The following is a 6,892-nucleotide window of genomic DNA, read 5'->3' as shown; positions in this document are numbered from 1 at the left end:
ATTCGAGAATAGATTACACACAAAAACAATCAAAACATACCACAGTGCTTATAAATTGGTAGGAGTGTACAAAAATATTAGATTCGGTTGATTTGATCCGTCTATCTGTCGATCCGAACCTAAAAAAATTCGGGTAATTTTTTTAAAAAAAATTACTCTGTCGGGTCGGGCCCGTGTCACAAAATTGAATTTTTTCGAGTATTCGGTTTCCCGAGTACCCAGTTAGGGATTTTTTAGGGTAAACTACCTATTTGGTCACTTATATATTATCTAATGAGAAAATAACCTCATTGACCAAAAATGCCTTATAATATACGATTTTAACCACGACCACGACCCGAGACGAGACGAGACGGACGACGACGGTGGCGGCGCGCGAGAGTCCCCCTTGTTCTCTATCACTCAACAAGGAAGTGGGAAAGCCAAACCTTAAATATCATTCCCAATAGTGTTTCCAATACTATGTGGGATTGAGCATTACCAACACTTGTTCCCAATACTATGTGGGATTGAGCCTTAAATAGTGATATTATTTTTGAATGTTTTGCTTAAAATTGCAATAATCGCGATTGATTGTAGATTGACTTTTAATTATGACATATTTAATCGTATAACACTAATGCAATTGGTTGTTGATTCAGTTGTTTTAAGGTGCATGATTGTTAATTGTTTCCTGAATAATCACATTGTATTGGAAACAAGTGTTGGTAATGCTCAATCCCACATAGTATTGGAAACACTATTGGGAATGGTATTTAAGGCTTAGCTTTCCCACTTCCTTGTTGAGTGATAGAGAACAAGGGGGACTCTCGCGCGCCGCCGTCCGTCTCGTCTCGTCTCGTCTCGGGTCGTGGTCGTGGTCGTGGTCGTGGTAAAACGTGTCTTCGACACGTCCGCGCGAATACTACCTTTTTAGAGAAAATTCTTAAGAAACAAATGCAATACCACCAGTCGTTGCGCTTTTGGACTATCGCAACGAATTTGGAATAAATCGCAACGCTAACTTGGCCTATCGCAATGCGAATCGACTATCGCATTGCGATTTACATATTCGCATTGCGATAGTCCAAGTTCGCATTGCGATAGTCCAAGTTCGCGTTGCGAATCTGGAAACTGATTTGCGATACCGGAGATCGCGTTGAGAATTATCGATCGCGTTGCGATTTAGTTGGTCATTTTGGCAAATCCAAAAAAAGTTGGTTAAAATCGTATATTATAAGGCATTTTTGGTCAATGAGGTTATTTTCTCTTATCTAATTTATGTTTTGGTCACTCAATTATTATTTAGGGTAAACTACCTATTTGCTCACTTATATATTATCTAATTTATGTTTTGGTCACTCGATTATTATTTAGGGTAAAATACCTATTTGGTCACTTATATATTATCTCATATAATTCATATATATTTTTATTTAGGGTAAACTACCTATTTGGTCACTTATATATTATCTAATTTATGTTTTGGTCACTCGATTATTATTTTTTTAAAATTATTCATAACGTTGCGTTTTGATTATGTTTTGGTCACCCATATTAAAAAATGAACAATGATGCTAACATGACATTTTTTAACTATGTTTGGATGTTGGTCTATGTAATTCAAAGTTTCGAACATTTAAATTTGTGTTTTTTTAATTAATAAATTGAAGAAAAAACCCGAGTATCCGGGTACCCGTATTTAATCAAGATACCCGATTACCGGGTATCCGCAACATCCGAGTCGAAACACGGGCTGAGAAATCAATTACCCGAAGATCCGAACACTTCGGGTACCCGGATTTGCACACCCCTACCCCTATAAATTAGTACCTGAAATAAATGGTCATGTTATCTCAATCCTTGAGAAGTTACGAATACAAAGTAAAATTTAAAATATATCTCCCTGAATAAATATGCATGCTTGCTAATTTTACTCGAACAAAAAAATCATTTTAATAACCATACAACCAATGACTTCATCTTACAAGCTTTTCCCGCCTAAAAATAATTTCGACACATCATAAAGTTCATACGAGATTAAACTAAGAATTAACATTTATATATATTTTTTATATCTGCATAAATAAATAGCAACACTCACTATATGCTTACTGAAAATCAGTGTCTGATACAACAACCAAAAAGAACACGTGTTCAATCTCCAATAACAATTTCACTAATTTACATGCATAGAAATATATATATTTAAACATCTGTCGATTCGAAGCAAGCTTTTAGTACGGCTTCAATTTGTTATTGGCAACTAATTTTACCTTCTTTATTCGGCTTTTATACAAAGCTCTCAACAGAATATTGTCTTCCAGTACTTTCATTCATGATTCCATGAACTGTGATGGTGGAGGGCTTGTTTTAGTCTTCTCTGGACCTGCAAGATCATGAGCATGAATTGCCAAGTTTATGACATAAACAAACCATACCCCAAACATCACATTGCATGTAAGACAGTCTGAGAATTATTAGGGGAAACGATATTTCAGCATGATCATGAGGTTCTCGGTTTCGATATGTAGGGCATACCGTAGATCCCGCGCATCTCTACTTCTCGCCATTCTTGAACCAGGGCACAACAGCAGCACATCAAATGAGAAAGGAAATCATCAATAAATCCACCCTGACAATGGAAGAAATGGGTTACATTTTGAGGACACTGGATTTCAAGTGAGATTGAAACTTACTATGAAGTGTGAACAATAGGAAGTAAAAATCATTGAACCATGCAGAGAATTATGTGGCCAAGAAGAATCATAGATGATAGAGCTATCCATGATAATAATGTTCAGACGGTTCTAGGTCATATACTTACAATGGCTATGATTACTAGAACACGACATATAGCACACTCACGGAAGTAATATATGATGAGCAATGAGATCAATGTAACCGAACTTGTACCATATTCTTCAATGGAACAGACAAATTGCAGAAAACTTATGATTCAAGGTTTTATATTTCGCAAGTAGATGACTCTTTTACTGGCAGAGAAAATACCATAATGTTCAATGTCTTGCGAAGCTTCCTTCTAACACAGCAAGTGTAACAACAGCACGACAAAATCAATGAATACGCCATTAATTCGTTGCATGCTTCTGCAGAAGCTGAAGAAAGTTTCGGTGTAAGCTTCAAAAATCAAAACAATACCAGAATTCTAAAATCCCATAAAACAGAATTCTAAAGGAGTTGCAATTGCTATAACGTTTCCAAATAGCAAGCATGATCCTTTCTTAAGGAAGCTGAATTCTCATAGTAACTGATGCGTGGAAGTTAAGCAATATAGAAACACAGATGCTATGGATCAGACAGATTACCATTCAAGCTACAATAAAACGACCAAATAAATAAAATATAATTCAGAAGTACTTACACATATGCCTGTTTGTTGCAACGGTCGCAATCTTTGAGAATGTACCACAAGGATAGAAGAATGTCTTTATACCTGCAATGAGAAAATTTAGCTTAGGATACCAGATGATAAGAAAAACAGGAATGTCTTCCACGTTCCACCATATTATATCTGTCCTAGAAATCTTACAATAGATTTCTGTTCCTCTTGTCCCTACAGAAAAGGAAAATATACAAAGAGAGTTTTCTTTCCCTCTCTTGAAGCTAAGCTATCTCAAATCTCATGTTGCAACTTCTATCATGCCAAACAGAACAGAAAGAAGGCATGTAACACAATAATGGGGCAGTAATGACATAAAAACGACTTACACAGAGATGGTTCTGAGCAACAACCAAGCAAATCAGCATTCCATTCTTCATACCGATGTGAACCTCTATCGGAAAGCAGATCATGTCCTGATGAAACTGAAGAAGTATTCCTGAAAATGCATGACATAACTTTAGAAACCACACTTAGATTTGATTACATGAAATGTATGACTATAACTGCATATTCACAAGCTTAAAGACTCAAGGCACCAAAACCAAAACAAATGCCAAATTCCTTGTAAATTGCAAGGTATAAAAATAGGAGCAACTAACTCTTGCATTAAAAGCATAAAAATTCAGCCTTACTACCCAATGTTTAGCTTTATTACAAGGTTTCGGAGGATTCATATATGTGTGTGTGTAAAGAACCATGATTGCCCTTTGGGAATGTAAATTCAAAATGAAATGGAAAACGACCTTGAAGTTGTGCGAGAATCAGACTTCTTAGGGGAGTTTGCATCAATTGAATGATCTTTCTCACTAGCGGCATCTGAGTAATTACGCTCCACTTTCTTAGACCCTTTTGTGGTTTCTGTAATAGAAGTTGCAGCAACTTCTGTTACATCAAGCAAATGCTGGATTACTTCACACTGTTTCACATCATAATTAGATTGCGAACGATGTAGTTCCAATCGAAGCTTCTCATTTTCCTCTTTCAGTGCTTCATTAAAACCCATGTTTGGGTATGAACAAGAAAGAGTCTTCTTCAAAATAATGGTATCATTTCTTGAGGGTTCTGGTTTCATTATAACATCTTGCACCCTTCTATCCTCTTCATCCAAGGTGTACTCATGTTGATCTTTCTCAATAACTTCTAGTCTCTCCTGCAGTGAATGGAGAAATGAATTAATCAGTAGCATGCAAAGCTTACTCTGCCTGTCTGCCAGGCTAAACGTTCAAATAGATATGGCAAATACCGACTAGTCATAGCGCTTTCTTGAAGTTAATCAAGTCATTATGGGACAAACTGCAATCTTTCAAATGGATCACATGTAAAGATGCATAAGATTATTAAATTCGGTTTCAAGATTAGTCAATACCCTGACTCGAGCATTATCCACCAGAGTGATAAGAGGAACGAGCTTCAAATACCGGTCGATTTCATTCTGGGCCTTCCTAAACTGATATACAATGTTCCACCCCATGGCTAGAACATACAGGTAGCTCCTGTCGTGACAGCTATTAACCAAAATGTAAGACCTCCTCAATGCATCCTCGAGCTGCTCCAACGGTTCCCTCGTCTCGGGATACCTCTTAAGCTTTAACAATCATGGCTATTAACCGCACAGCATCAAAGCCCGCGAGCTGGGCTATGTTTGCTATTTCTCCAAAATGTTCCCAGGAAGATGCCATCTTTTCCTATCAATCAAACTTAAAACCTGCTTTTTTAACAAAATTTTATTAGATTACCGCATAGTCCATTTTACTACATCAATCAAGTCAAAATTTAAGTTAAATGAACAGCAATTTAATACCCAAGAAAATGAAAGAAGCTTGATGGGGAGATTTTCGAACGTTATGGCCTGTTCTAAACTAGAACTTCAATGCTTCACCATAACAAGAGCTTTGAATGCAATCGCGTCGCCGACAAAAGCCAGACCTGATTTCTCAAGGGAATTGACGATACGTTGATGAAACTTGAGAAGAAACAGAATCTGTGGTTTCAAGCAGGACCAAAAGCTCCTTCCCACGATCTATCCAGAAATCAAATACCCACTCGAGATCCTCGACGTTTAAGAGCTAAAAACAGCGCAGTATCCGTTTCAACAGCTGAAAAAGAAAAATAAGAACTCAGTGTGTTAACTAGAAGATTACCCATCAAGCTTCTTCATTCACTTTGTTGAGTCAAAAAAAAAAAAAGCTAAACGATTCAACACTTCAAAGAGAAAAAAGAGAGAGAAACAAAAAATAAAAGAACAAAAAAAAAAGCTAAAATTCAAATGACATTTATTTGACAGAATCTCTGAGTGAACTCGTTGCGAGTAAATAACAAAAAGAAAATGAGCGAATGGTACCATAGACCCTCACCTACTCCTCAGAATTTGTTTCTCTAATATTTATGCTTTAACTGATTCTTCTTTACTTTTAATCTTCTAGTTTTCGAACTTCAAGAAAGTTTCAAGAGAAGAAGCCATTGTATTCAGAAATTAACAGGCATTGCATCACGCAAAACGAAGAACATGTCCGCTCTTCTTCGTCTTTCTCCTACCTGGGCAAAGCTCAAATGAAAAATTAAAAGAACGTTTTTCTCTTTGTTACCATATTTAATGTTTTTTAAGCAACGGTGTTGTTTGTTTGTGACTAGCTGCAGACTCTCCACTCTCCACCATTGCCAATGCTATTTCGAGCATTGAGTTTTGTTCCCAAGCAATGGACTGGTGATAAATTTTTATAACTACGAAAATGTCCCAGGTTCTTTCACTTTATTTACGAAACAAAACAGCGATTTTCACGGACGGTAATAGTCATAGTTTATATACAAATGATATATAAACTATATGATTTTATTTTGTTGATTCTTGTAATTATTGAAAGTTATAAACTGATCATTTAACTATTTATATGCTCTAAATATATCTTTTTGTATTAGAAAATTGATAATCATATGAGTTTGAGGTTAATTTGTTGAATGAAATATGATAAAATTTAATTTAAGAACCGTTTGAGTTATATTTTGTAAATAGAGTCTTATTTTATATTATGTTATCGAGTCAGCCAGTAAGTTTACAAAATGTAAACAGAAACTCAAATCATAAAAATATAACTTAAAGAGTTATAGGATCAAATTGTATCATATTATAATTATTAAGTTAGTTAAATCAAGTGATTATCATTTTTTTTAATAAATATGATGAGTTTAAAAATATATAAATAATATAATGATATTTTATAATTTTTAATATGGGTAATTATGTGAATAGTCTTTTTTATTTTAGGGTTTATGGTTTATGAAATAATTTAAAAATTAAAGGTACATAGTCCCTAACATTATCGATCCATTAGATTTTAGTTCCTCAACCATTAACTCTTTTTAATCCTTTAACGAAAGTATTATGTTGTAATTAAAAAATAATAAACATATCCACATAAATCCCAGCGGTAAGTGAAATGTAATAAAAATTTATTAAAAAATCACAAAAACCCGTGTGTCTTCTTCTTCTTCTTCTTCTTCTTCTTCTTC

General features: G+C 35.0%; 1 pseudogene; it reads right to left on the bottom strand.

The window, feature by feature from the left end:
- Positions 1-2,304: 2,304 nt before the first annotated feature.
- On the bottom strand, positions 2,305-6,006 carry LOC120121607 (annotated as a pseudogene).
- Positions 6,007-6,892: the final 886 nt, after the last annotated feature.

This window comes from Hibiscus syriacus, unplaced genomic scaffold (genome assembly GCF_006381635.1).
Source record: "Hibiscus syriacus cultivar Baekdansim isolate YM2019G1 unplaced genomic scaffold, ASM638163v2 tig00110377_pilon, whole genome shotgun sequence".
In the NCBI taxonomy this organism is placed as follows: domain Eukaryota; kingdom Viridiplantae; phylum Streptophyta; class Magnoliopsida; order Malvales; family Malvaceae; genus Hibiscus; species Hibiscus syriacus.
Note: the sequence above shows the minus strand (reverse complement) of the source record. Positions and strands in the feature narration are given on the sequence as shown.